A 14,158-nucleotide genomic window follows, 5' to 3' on the forward strand; every position below is an offset into this window, starting at 1 on the left:
TGATATTCGTTACCACTTTATTCGAGAATGTGTTGACAGGGGAGATATAATTATCAAGCATGTTTGCAGCAGTGAACAACGGGCTGACGTACTTACCAAGGCATTGCCCAAGTCTCAGTTTGAGAAGATGAAGCAGTTGTTGGGTATAAGGAATCTGCAGAAATAGTTTAGATTAAAGGGGAGTCTGTAGGAAATTAATCTAAACTAGCTAAGTTGTTTATTTATTTCAATAAGTAGTCGTTATAGTCAGGTGTATATTCATTTGACTGGACTTAGTCATAGCAGTTGAGTCTTTGTAGGAGTGTAGTGGAATAAGAGGTGGTGTACTGGTGAGTTGCCCGATTTCTTAGTCACCATATTAGGATCAGTTGGTTTTCTTTTTATTTTGAAGTTATTGTACCAGTTCTCAGAAAATCACAGGGAACTTAACTTTCTTTTCTGTGTTTTGATCAATACAAAAACGAGCTTGTCTCAATTGTGTTTGTGTGTACTTAGTTTCATATTTCTATAGAGTTCGATTGAAATCAATTATAATCATCAAAATTAGCAGAAATAATACTCCCTTTGTCCCTCTCTTGTTTACACTTTCCTTTTTTACATTTCAAAATTTTCCAAAAATAGTAAAGTTTTTATAATATACAGTAAAACCTCGATAAATTAAGACCTTTGGACAATGAAAAATTATTAATTAATCAAAATATTAATATATCGATAAATTAATAATTTATTAATTTATCGATATATTAATAATTTATTAATTTATCGAGATATATTATTTAAAATTTTATAACATATACAATTCTCAGAATAATAATTAATTTTCATCTATTGAATACTTAAAATAACATTAAGAAATATTTATAAATTTAAGTAAATTGAAAAGATTCACTTATTTAGTTAGATTACGTAAGGTCCTTAAGTTCTCAATATGGTTCAAGCCAGGGATCTATCTTTTGTAGACCAGCCTTGGTCCTATTTACCACAACAATAAAAGTGACCTTATTTAACTAAGTACACAGTTGGAGCCACATAATACGTCACAACCCCATAAAGCATTAAGAAAGATTCAAGATGAAGTACAAGGCGACATCAATTTTAAAAAGAAGCATGTTACAATTGAGGCTTACTATAATACCCACTTATACATATAATATTAATTGGTCCCACTACTTTACTCACTTTTTTAACTTTCCTCCACTACTTTATTTTTTTTTTAACCTCCGTGCATAACCCAAATGTAAACAAATGGGAGAGACGGAGGGAGTACAAATTAAAGGCGGATATAGCTCACAGGAACGAAATCGAACAAAATCTAATTTAAAAATCTAAATATAAAATTAAAATAATAATTTGAAAATAAATTCAAAATTTACATACTTGCTTCACACTAATTGAACCAAATGAGCTGCTTTAAAGGATTTCAGGATCAATTTGTGCAATTTCAAGCTCGATTTGTGCATTTTAAATCTCGATTAATGCTCGATTAGGTTTTCTTATTTAAAGGTGTAAGATGGAGAGTAAGTTGATTAAAGGGTGTAAACTCGGGTTTGAAATAGGCTGAGAGAGAAGGGATAGGGATATTATGAAAAATAAAGGAGATGGGCATGATGATAGTGAGAGAGGGGAGAGAGAACAAAGAACAAGAGGAGATGGAGAAAATAGAGAAAGTAAAGAGAACATAGGAGAGAGATGGTGTCGCGGGTTAGATCTGTGATGGAAAGGAGAAATTGGGGAAAAAGAGGGAATTTTAAAATATAATAATGAGGGGAAATGAAATTTTATGGGGGGAATATATTTGTATACTTAAACGAGGGAACTGAACATGAAAAATGACAAGTTATTTGGAATTTTTTTAAAATTAGTCTTAGACAACGGTTAGTATAAAAAATTGATGTTAAAATGAAAAATGATAATTTGACATTTTTCTAAATTAAATATAGACAACAGTTGTTATACAAAACCAGTGTCAATATTATACTTCAATGTCGCTTAAAGAAAAATCGATGTTAAAAACTCATTTGACATCGGGTGCATTACGTACCGATGTTGCATGCACTATTTCTAGTAGTGGGTGCTCAGGAGTTGTAGCAGTCATATAAATTAGCTTTATTGGAAGAGGTGGTCCATCATTGATTATATTTAGATAATCAGCATCAATGGCTTCAAGATACATTTGCATCTTAACCTTCCATGTTGGATAGTCTACCTTCTTCAATAATGGGGTCTTTATGCTTTCATACCTATTTCCTGACATGTGTGATCTTTTCTGACAAGTATGAGAGGGTTGAATACAATTTTATAAGCAAATCGAAATTAGAATATAAATATGAAACAGTTGTAATGATCTGATATAAAACGGTTACAAACTCTCCGAAGAAATTCTGATATATTTGAGAGCTGCTAGGTTACAATCATACATGTTTGAAATATAATCCAATATAATAACCTATTCTTTATTTTTTAATCACACACTTTCTCTATCAATTACAAGATATGTTATAAAGATATTTATCTAGTTTCCATTCAAATATAAATCAACAACTAAGATCCTATAAATCAAGAACCGATAAATTAAACTCTCCTCAATAGATGGGATTGTATCAAACAGTAGATACTGATTGGATTTCATATCTTGATCAGACATCATATCATGACATCGGTCATATCCTAATGATACAGCAAATCCTGACCCTGACCCGTATATCCCACCATATTTTGATGCACCGTTGAGAATAATATGTAACATAAAATCCATAAGTCACACTTAATAGACACCATTTCTGTTGTAATATCCTTTAATAATTGTCCTTCGAGATGAAATATTTTCTCAAAAGGATCATGTTCAGAGCTTGGCAGAGTAAGTGATGATGTAGCATCCGGACCTGATATTTGCTCAATTTGTCGAAACGATGACTTAAGGTTGAAAGACAAAACTTATTGAGACCATTATATATAATTGATAATTTTTAAAGAAAAGGGTCGCAATTTCCATATGGATGACAAATTCTTTCCATTTTCAGAATACATTACATTAGGCACTAAACACAGCAATTGGTGAAGCAAGTCAACTAGAGGACAAAAACCAAATCATGCTCTGGATTTTTTTATGAAAGTTAAAATTTTAAAGCACTAATACAAAAATAGGAATAGCCATAAAAAAAATATATGACATACATAATTTAACTGATTATAGGATATGGACAAAGCAAAAACGTAACTTGCTCAAAAAATTAAAAAAGAGTTGTAGTCCTAATACTGTTATGGTACTTTTTCCAACAAGAGCAAGGAAATTACTATGCTTTGTTTAATGTTAATTGAAAATTTGAGATAGATCAAGTGAATGCTAAAATATTGAAGCTCAATAAAGCTTAATGAACCTCCAAACCTGTTGAAAAAAGAAAAAAAATGAGATTAAAAAACCAAACCCAACAATACTTTAGAACTATATTAAGATGAAGAATAAACAAAACCCAATCGAACATGTGACAACCTCCAAATCCGGGTCAGAGATTTAGGGTTCACAACACACACAAACAATACAACATGTAAATGAAATAATATATACAATGACCCTACACTACTCAACTACGGATTACATCATACTAAATCCCAACTAGTTTACCTTACAACTGATAATAAAATATTCTTACAAACTTGCAAAATTCAAAACTAAAGCATAAAGCTCCTGATAGCTCGTTCCATCGCTCAACCTGGAATCCTAGCTCGAACACTGGCCTGGGGATCCTCGCTACCAACAGTTTCCTTCTTAACTGGAAAAAAACATAAAAAGGATCGCTAAAGTGAGCTAACTAGCTCGGCAAGTTATATAACAATAACTGAGGATAAGCAATGATCAAATAAAATGATTCAGAAGAATCAAGTTTCTTGTTAAGCAATTATTAGAATTGGATATTCATTTTTAATTTTAAAAACCAAGGTTAGGTCGCTGATCATTCATGCACTAACACCGAGCAAGACACACAGCTCTGCTCTATATATACTGGATCCAAGGCACACATTGGCCTAATACGACCCCGAATCTGGTCTGACCATAAATCTGGTTCATATTTACAAAACCAACCAATTCTATAACAATTCAATATGATAAATAATGTAATTCAATAAAACAAGATCATAATCAACAATGATAAGACATTTATCACAAATTATAATGCAATTATGAGTATCATAAATGTATATCAAGGTATGTATGAGGAATGGCTTCAAGCCTATAAAAGAATCAGGTAATAGATGAACAATCGTTTAATGGTTATACAATGTTTGGTTCTTTGATGTTACTAGGTATTGTAGAATGTATAAGTTTATGTATGTTCAACCAATTTTATTTCAGTGTCTGGTGTATGGTGTGAATGTATTTGTGAAGTAGTATCATATTGATGTGGTTCAGTATTTGAGAATTCAACAATCAATGGTTCACAATGAATAAGGCTTACAGTTCAAGTATCAAATGATATGGTTAGGTTTTAGGGCTAAGCAATTCAAAGCACTTGCAATATAAAACAAGAACTATTTAGGGTACTTGCAACATATCACAAGAAGGTTCAGGAATACTTGCCTTATCTCAACTGAGTTCCAACTTCACTTGCACTCGTCTATTGATTCCATTCACTGACCACTTGCTTTCCTTTTCTATGCCTGGTTTCCTCTTCCAGACATCACAAGTATCTATCAATACTCAATCTAATACCATTCTAATCGTCATACAAATGTCACAAGCTTCTATCTACCCTTTGTTTCACCCAAATCTGATTTACGGATTGAAAGTTATGACTAAAACAGTCAAACAATGATCATATAAGCATATAACACATCAATCAGGTAGCACATAGCACATACCACGTAAGGTATTTGATAAAAATAATTTTTCAAAGAAGGTTCGGGGTTAAAAAGGATTTTTCTAACATCTAATAAGAATTTTTGAACATTCTTCGGGATTAAAATATGTAAAAGAATCATTTTATAAATGAATAACAAGGTTCAAATACCCGAAAATGGCTTTAAAATCATTTATAAATAATTGTCGAGCATTGAACATAATTTAGAAAAATAATTTAAAGCTCGAAACTATTTTTTGGAATTTTTAAATTAAAAAATTAATTAAATTCAATTAAATAATCAATTAAAAATTATTACTAAATAATTAAATTATTTAATCAAATAATATTTAAATTAATTAACCAATTACATAATTAATTATTATTTAAAATTAATTAATTAAATAATTAAGATTTATTTCTAACTTTATAATTAATTAAAATGAATTTTGGAATTAAAAATAAATTTTAGGAATTAAAAATAAAATTTTTGAATTACCTTTAAATAAGAAAACCACAAAAACAGTTTTATAAAAATGAAATAGAAGCTGAGTAGATCAAACTCGGGTCGAAAATAAACCCAACTAGTCAACATGAACAGAACCAGGTCCTCAAAAAAACCAGTGAACTGCCCAATTTCCGGTGGGTCTTGCCAGACTCCGGCGATTGAAAACATCTACATTTATTTGTATTTTTGACCTGAAATTACACTCCCCCTGACCCTAGGAACTCAAACCCAGCACCAATCAACACAAACAACAATCTCAATACAAAATCCGGCGAAAATCACCATAAAAACCGGCGAACTCGAGGTTTTCCGGCGACTCGATCCCAGAACCCATTGGCCTTCAAACCAACATCAACAATTCATTTTTATACGATCTACACACTAGTACAAATCAATTTTTCTAATAACCCTTAGAACAGAAACCCCCAATTTTCAATTAAGAACATTCAAAGAACATGAACCCTGATTTTCTTAATTCGAGAATCGAACACATATTTCTCTATGATATGAGGCTCAAAATCAGTCATTTAATATATCAAATTGACCAGAATTCAAATATCTACAACATGAAATCATCAAAACACATAACCAACATCAAAAATCAAAAATTCCTAATTTAATCCAATTAAATTCAAATTTAATTAAAAATATAGAAAATCACCATATGATTATGCAATAATATGGTTGATAAAACTTGAATCTACTCGTCGAGCGTTTCATTTTGGTTACTCGTACACCAAGAACGGACTTCGATAACGCCTTCAAATCCTCGATTAATTATGAAGAACACGATGAATATTAATATTTTCTCTGGATAATTATATAATTTATTGTATATTTGTGTTTATATGTACAAAATAAAGTATTGTAAGGGCTATTTATATTTACGGAATACTGGTACCCCGTTGAATCATATCGGATATAAAAATAGAATACTAAATAGCTAAGTACTAATAAAACTGATCCAAATTTGTATCGGTTTTAGGATAAACATCAAAACCGGGCTTTTAAATAAAGTTTTGGAGTTTCGAGCTTTTGGTTACACGTACCACAAGAAGATAATATAGTATTTTAATCAAAATATCTCGTATATTGAAAATATCTATTTTACCGGTTTACCGGAACGAAAATAATATCGTAAAATTTATACCGGAAATCGTACAGATAAATCTTTACCCCGGATTGAAAAAGTCAAAACACAGAAAATGCTCGGAATAATCAAATTGTGCTAGAAATGAGTTTTCTCGTAATTTCCGGATAGCAAAAACGTAAAAACCGTTGAAGTTGGACGGTTACCGAATAATTAAAATAATTAATAATCTATAAATAAATTATTAAATCATATAATGACATGTAAATTACTAGAAAAATATCAAAATAATCTCTACCTCATTCTGGGAATATAAAAATAAAATTCACAAATTTTATCACATATAAGCTACCAAACACAGATACCAATTAACACATAATTCACCAAAATTCATATAATAATCATATAATATTCATTTATTGGCAAAAATAATTACAGGATATATCCCGGATTTTACATCCTTCCCCCCTTAAAAGGATTATATCCTTAGAATCTCCTAAGTAAACAAATGAGGGTACTCTTCACACATATCTCTTTCTAACTCCCAAGTTGATTCTTCAATCTTTGGATTTCTCCGTAATACTCTTACTAAATTTATAAATTTATTTCTCAATACTTTCTCTCTTATTTCTTGAATCTCTATTGGACTCTCAATATAGGACAAATCTACCTGAAGTTCTATCGGCTCATACTCTATCACATGCGTAGAATCTGGATTATACTTCCTAAGCATTGACACATGAAAGACGATATGAATATGCTCCATATGCGGGGGTAACGCCAGTTCGTATGCTAATTTTCTGATACGTTTCAAAATTTCAAAAGGTCCAACTTATCTAGGACTCAACTTTCCCTTCTTTCCAAATCTGGACAATCCCTTCCATGGCGATACCTTTAGCAATACTAGTCCTTCATCTGCAAACTTCATGTCTTTTCTAACTTGATCCGCGTATTTCCTTTGACAATTTTGTGCTACAATTAACCTTTTCCAGAATAACTTTGATAACTTCCTTCGTTTGTTGTACCAACTCCAGTCCAAGTATCTTACATTCTCCAACTTTATCCCAATATACTGGTGATCAACATTTGCATCCATACAGAGCTTCATAGGGAGGCCTTCTGATATTGGTGTAGTAACTGTTATTGTAAGCAAATTCTACTAAAAGAAAATGCTCATCCGAATTTCCTTTAAAATTGATGGCACAAAAACATAATATATCTTCAATAGTCAGAATCGTTCTTTCACTTTGGCCGTCAGTCTGGGATGATAAGTTGTACTCATGTTCAACTTGGTTCCCAAATATTTCTGAAAACTTCTCCAGAAACTTGAATTGAATTGTGGATCTCGGTCAGATACAATAGACACAGGGAGTCCTGACGAACTATTATTTTCATCAAGTACAAGTGAACTAACTTGTCCAATGAAAATCTTTCATTAATAGACAGAAAATGAGCTAACTTGGTTAGTCTTTCCACTATAACCCAAAAAACGTCATGGTTTGCTTTTGTTCTTGGTAATCCGACTATAAAATTCATAGCAATATGCTCTCATTTCCGCTATGGAATCTCTAATGGTTATAATAACCCACTTGGTCTTTGATGTTCTACTTTAATTCTTTGACATGTATAACATCCACTAACCCATTCTGCAATGACATGTATAACATCTACTAACCCATTCTGCAATCTCTCTCTTCATATCTGGCCATCAATAGTCCTCCTTTAAACATATGTACATCTTGGTACTCCCTGTGTGAATCGAATACTTAGAATTGCGGGCATCCTGTAGAATTTCATTCTTTAACTCTGTCACTGGTGGAATCCAAATTCTGGAAAAAAATCGTAGAATACCTTGATCATCTTTATGAGTGCATAACTATTCTCCTGCCAAATTGTTGACATCCTGATCCATTATCTCCTCTTGGCATTTCCTTATCTTCTCTAACAACTCTGACTAAAAGTTCATAATATACATCTTCACTTCTGATAGTTTATAAACTCTGACTTCTAATTCCAGCTTCTGAAATTCCTTATATATCTCCTCTGATACAGTCAACAAATCTTATCTCTCATTCCTGCTCAAGCGTCTGCCACTACATTTGCTTTTCTTGGGGGATAGTTAATTGTGCAATCATAATCCTTAATCAACTCTATCCATCTTCGTTGTGTCATTTTAATTTCCTTCTGTGTGAATATATATTTCAAACTCTTATGGTCCATAAAAATCTCACACTTCTCTCCATATAGATAATGTCTCCAAATCTTCAAGGTGAATACTATTGCTGCCAATTCCAAGTTATGAGTAGGATACTGCTGTTAATGAGGTTTCAATTTTTTAGACGCATATGCAATAACTTTATCATGCTTCATCATAACCCAACTTTATCCCTTATGAGAAGCATTACTATAAATTACAAACTCTCCTTGATCGTCTGAAAGTCACAAAACAGGTGCTATGATCAATCTCTTCTTTAACTCCTGAAAACTTTCTTCACACTTCTCATTCCATATAAACTTCTCGTTCTTCCTGGTAAGCTTTGCCAGAGGTGTTACAATCTTCAAGAAATCTTGAACAAATCTTCGATAATATCCTGCAAATCCTAAGAAACTTCTCACTTCTGTTGGTGTTTTTTTCATCTCCAGTTCTTAACAGCTTCAATCTTTGTTGGGTCCACTTTGATTCCTTCATTACTGACTATATGTCCTAGGAATTGAACTTCCAGTAACCAAAACTCAGACTTTGAAATCTTAGCATACAACTTCTCCCTTCGCAAAATTCCCAGAGCTATCCTTAAATGTTCTACATGGTCTTCAGTTAACTTCGAGTAAATCAAGATATCATCTATAAACACAATTACAAACTTATTCAAATACTTCTTAAGAATTCTGTTCATTAGATCCATAAATATTGTTGGTGCATTGGTCAATCCAAAAGCCATTACTAGGAATTTATAATGACCATACCTAGTTTTGAAAGCTATTTCTGGTACATCCTCAGGTTTAATCTACAATTGATGATACCCGGATCTCAAATCAATCTTAGAAAAGTACTTTTCTCCTTTTAACTGATCAAACAAATCGTCAATTAGAGGTAACAGATACTTATTCTTGATAGTAAGCTTGTTGAGCTCCCGATAGTTGATACATAATCTCATGCTCCCATCCTTCTTCTTAATAAATAACACAGGTGCACCCCATGGGGATACATTAGATCTAATAACTCCTTTTTCCAATAATTCTTGCAATTGCTTCACTAGTTCCTTCATTTCAAATGGCGCTATTCTGTATGGGGCCTTAGGTACGGGTTCCTTTCCAGGTGCTAAGTTGATTACAAACTCAATTTCTCTATCTGGAAGAAGTCCCGGTAACTCGTTTGGAAACACGTCTGGAAACTCATTGACCACTGGAATATCTTGGAGTTTTCTTAGCTCCTGACTTCTATCTACCACATAAGCAATATAATGCTCGCATCCTTGTCTCAGTAACCTTTTAGCTTGAATTATCGTCAAAAACTTCTTTGCTTGCCTTTGACCTCTAAACGTCACCATTTTCTCATCCGGCATCTTCAGAATTACCTTCTTATTATGACAGTCTATCTGAGAATCACGCTTAGATAGCCAGTCCATTCCTAGAATAACGTCAAATTCTCTTAACTTAAATGGTATCAAATCAGCACAAAACTTATTGCCAGAAATCTCAATCTCGTAATTGGTACAAACTTGGTTAAGAGAAACACGTTCTTGATTCACTAGTTCTACAGTCATAATCACATTTAACCATTCAACTTGGAAATTCAACTTATCAATAAAATCTTGAGAAATAAATGATCGAGTTGCTTCTGAATCTACTAATACTTTAGCACATAAGGGATTCACAGTAAGCGTACCTGCAACCACATCTGTATCCTGAATAGCATCTTTCACAGACATATCATAGACTCTAGCTCTTGGAGGCTCATTCACTATCAGAGTAGATCACATGATTCTCAGCGCATCACTAACTAGGGCTGGTGTTTTACAATCCTTCTCTATATGCCTGGTTTCCCATACGTAAAACATGTAAACCCAATTGCTGGAACCTTGCCTGCTTGATTCCTGGTAGGTTGATCCCTATTTATTTTCTCTCTGGATGGTTGATTCTGGCACTTCCTTCAACAGTGTCCCTTCTGATCATGTCTTTAACATACTATATTCAGTTTATTACAAACTCCTCCGTGTTTCTTTCCACATACATGGCACTATGTTAAAGATGGCCTTTGTTGATTCAGTTGGTTTCCAATGGCTGAACGATTGCCTTGTCCTCCATTGCCTACATTTTTCTTCCTGAAATTAAAAATCTTCCCTGGATGAAACTTTCCTTTCTTTTGATTAACAAAGTTTGGAAACTTCCCTGCTTGTGCATGTCCTTCACTTCCCTCGAACTTTCTTTTCTTACTCTCCTTCTCTTTCTGTGATATTTCACTCTCTGTTTCTACAATCATAGCTTTTTGAACCACTGTCGCATATATGTCCAACTCAAATATAGCTACTTTCCCTCTGATCCATGGCTTAAGACCTCACTGAAATCTCTTAGCTTCCTTCTTGTCAGTGTCTACATAAGATGGCACAAACCTAGACAATTCCTTAAACTTACTTTCATAATCTGCTACTGATATATTTCCTTACTTCAATTCTAGAAATTTCAATTCCATTGATCCTGAACAAATTGGGAAAAATATTTCTCCAAGAACAACTCCTTGAATCTATCCCAAGTAATAACATATGTACCTTCCAATGTCTTAACATTTTCCCACCAATAGGTGCCTTCATTCTTCAGGTAGTAACTTGCAAACTCCATTTTATGTTCCTCTATCACCTTAACTAAAGCAAATGACTTCTCCAACTCCTTCAACCAAACTCTTGCTTCAGTTGGATCTAAAGAACCTTTGAACTCTGATGGATTCACCACCTGGAAAGTCTTAAAATTTACCTGGGGATTGGCTTGTCTCTGTTGTTGTTGAGTCAGGTTAACTATTTTTTGGGTCAAGATCTGAAGAATTTGGGCCACAATAGGGTCTATGGACCATCTGATTAAAACAAAGACACCTCGAATGAAAGCTTCAGAACTTTGGTGGCACAAACCCAGCTGTACTTCTCTACATCAGTCAACCAGGGTAAAACATTTTAGTCATTTTGCATCTTGAACTATATTGTTGCAATAAATATGTGAAACAGTCTCAGTCATAAGTAATAAGAAAAGAAGAGATTTAGTTTTTTGAATGAAAAAATGAAGAGGTACTTAACTTCATGATTTATATAAATTTGTCAAAAGCCTTTTTCTAGAAGGTGCAGTGGAAGGAAATTTCTGAGATAGGATCCTCAAAATATAGAATATTTATTTAACTTATTTCACGTTTGTCATATATTAATGATAATTAATGGAAATAAGAGGTAAAAACTAGTGCGTTGATAATGTACACTTCCCTTGTAATGTTTGACCTTCACTTGTCTAGAATTCAGTACCAAATATTGACTACATCATGAAAGACTTCTGGTCGAGATATAAAAATACATGTACAAACATCATCTTACATAACTGAGTCACAAAAATGTATACTCACCAGGTCAAAAGTGGTAATAATTTCCAGAGTTGTGAAAAGAGAAGAAAATTAGAAGGAAGTTATACTTTGAAATTTAGATTTATAAAGTAAGGCCTAGATAGATTAGGCCTAGAATTAAATTATTATCATCCATGTATAGTAATATATATAAACACATGTAGGTAATGATGCACGCTAACTTAAGTTTAATCACAAGGACATTAAGAGGTTGTAAAATAGACATTAGCTTCTTTGCTGAAACTAATTTCTTACAATCATCATAAAATTAATTAAACTGGGGGATGAGACTTATGGCATTTGTATTTATTGTTACCATACAAAACCTCAGCTTGAAGAAACTTATGCAGCGCTTGTTTAAGAGAAGCAGAATTCATAACATCATGGCTAATATCCATAATCTCATCTACCTTATTTGATTCCTTCCCGCACGACAAACATTTGACCTGGCTCTATAAAGCCCAGCCGAAAATATCCTGAACTACATAATTCCCATTCAAACCTGTACTACCAGAATTCAAATTTTCTTCCAAACGCTGCTATGTACATTATAATTCAATTAAAAATCAAAAACTTACCACAAACACATCCATAAAACACAAATATAAATTAAACACAACTGACAAAAACCAGAGCAAGTGTTCGCATATACACAACATATTACACAAACCCAGATGAAGAGTTCGATTGAAATCAATTATAATCATCAAATTAGCAGAAATAATACTCCCTTTGTCCCTCTCATTTGTTCACACTTTCCTTTTTTACATTTCAAAATTTTCCAAAAATAGTAAGGTTTTTATAATTTACAGTAAAACCTCGATAAATTAAGACCTTTGGACCATGAAAAATTATTAATTAATCAAAATATTAATATATTGATAAATTAATGATTTATTAATTTATCGATATATTAATAATTTATTAATTTATCGAGATATATTATTTAAAATTTTAACATATACAATTCTCAGAATAATAATTAATTTTCATCTATTGAATACTTAAAATAACATTAAGAAATATTTATAAATTTAAGTAAATTGAAAAGATTCACTTATTTAATTAGATTACGTAATGTCTAGAAGTTCTCAAAATGGTTCAAGCCACGGATCTATCTTTTCTAGACCAGCCTTGTTCCTATTTACCACAACAATAAAATGGACCTTATTTAACTAAGTACCCAGTTGGAGCCAGTCTCAAGAAAAGTTATCCTTAAAGCAACAATTACATTACTTAATTTCCTCTTGTAATATGAACATAATACGTTAGAACTCCATAAAGCATTAAGAAAGATTCAAGATGAAGTACAAAGCGACATCGATTTTAAAAAGAAGCATGTTACAATTGAGGCTTACTATAATACCCACTTATACATATAATATTAATCGGTCCCACTACTTTACTCACTTTTTTTACTTTCCTCCACTACTTTATTATTTTTTTTTAACCTCCGTGCATAACCCAAATGTAAATAAATGGGAGAGACGGAGGGAGTACAAATTAAAGGCGGATATAGCTCATAGGAACGAAATCGAACAAAATCTAATTTAAAAATGTAAATATAAAATTAAAATAATAATTTGAAAATAAATTCAAAATTTACATACTTGCTTCACACTAATTGAACCAAATGAGCTGCTTTAAAGGATTTCAGGATCGATTTGTGCAATTTCAAGCTCGATTTGTGCATTTTAAATCTCGATTAATGCTCGATTAGGTTTTCTTATTTAAAGGTGTAAGATGGAGAGTAAGTTGATTAAAGGGTGTAAACTCGGGTTTGAAATAGGCTGAGAGAGAAGGGATAGGGATATTATGAAAACTAAAGGAGATGGACATGATGATAGTGAGAGAGGGGAGAGAGAACAAAGAACAAGAGGAGATGGAGAAAATAGAGAAAGTAAAAAGAACATAGGAGAGAGATGGTGTCGCGGGTTAGATCTGTGAGGGAAAGGAGAAATTGGGGAAAAGAGGGAATTTTGAAATATAATAATGAGGGGAAATGAAATTTTATGGGGGGAATATATTTGTCTACTTAAACGAGGGAACTGAACATGAAAAATGACAAGTTATTTGAAAAAAAAAATTAATTAGTCTTAGACACCGGTTAGTATAAAAAACTGATGTTA

Source organism: Apium graveolens, unplaced genomic scaffold, assembly GCF_009905375.1.
Source record: "Apium graveolens cultivar Ventura unplaced genomic scaffold, ASM990537v1 ctg576, whole genome shotgun sequence".
Taxonomy (NCBI): domain Eukaryota; kingdom Viridiplantae; phylum Streptophyta; class Magnoliopsida; order Apiales; family Apiaceae; genus Apium; species Apium graveolens.